Raw genomic sequence first — 497 nt, 5'->3', positions numbered from 1 at the left:
CGCGCCCCCCCCTCGGCCCCCGGCTGCCCCTGCTGCTGCAGCTGCCCGCGCCGTCGAGCGCCTCCGAGACCCCCAAAGGGAAGCAAAAGGCGCTGCTCCGGCAGAGGGAGGTGGTGGACCTGGAGAGGCTGGAGGAGCCGGGCGGGGCCGCGCGGGTGGAGGGCAGAGTCCGAGCGCACGAGAGGGCAGAGTCCCTCGGCTGGGGGATGTGTGTCTGCACCGCAGTGTGTCAGTGTGCTGTGTCGTGCGTACGCCACGCCGGGACAAGCCGCTTTGTCCGCGTCTACGTCTAAGGAAAGACCTGGGATATGAGTGTTAGTGAATTCTAGGAAGTCGAGGGGGCCATCGTGGAGCGGAGATGCGACTTGGGTTCGGTGGGACGCCCCGAAGTACAGGGAGTTGCCCAATAATTTATGGCCCTTGGAAGGGGTGGAGAGGGTTAGGGCGGCTATGAGAGCGAAGGAAGAACTTGGGTAGGGTAGAGCGTGGTCTAGGCT

General features: G+C 65.0%; 1 protein-coding gene across 1 annotated transcript in view; it reads left to right on the top strand.

Annotated features, from left to right (window-relative positions):
- The first annotated feature begins 15 nt into the window (after positions 1–15).
- The window catches only part of CTHRC1 (collagen triple helix repeat containing 1), a 14,456-nt gene continuing 13,974 nt past the window's right edge, over positions 16–497 (top strand). Inside the window, exon 1 of the mRNA XM_006145587.3 lies at positions 16–122. The gene's annotated coding sequence lies outside the window, so the exon portion shown is untranslated. The remainder of the gene's footprint in view (positions 123–497) is intronic.

The sequence above is a fragment of the Tupaia chinensis genome, unplaced genomic scaffold (genome assembly GCF_000334495.1).
Source record: "Tupaia chinensis unplaced genomic scaffold, TupChi_1.0 Scaffold000154_1, whole genome shotgun sequence".
Classification (NCBI taxonomy): domain Eukaryota; kingdom Metazoa; phylum Chordata; class Mammalia; order Scandentia; family Tupaiidae; genus Tupaia; species Tupaia belangeri.
The sequence above is the reverse complement of the archived record's forward strand: the minus strand, read 5'-3'. Positions and strand labels throughout refer to the sequence as shown.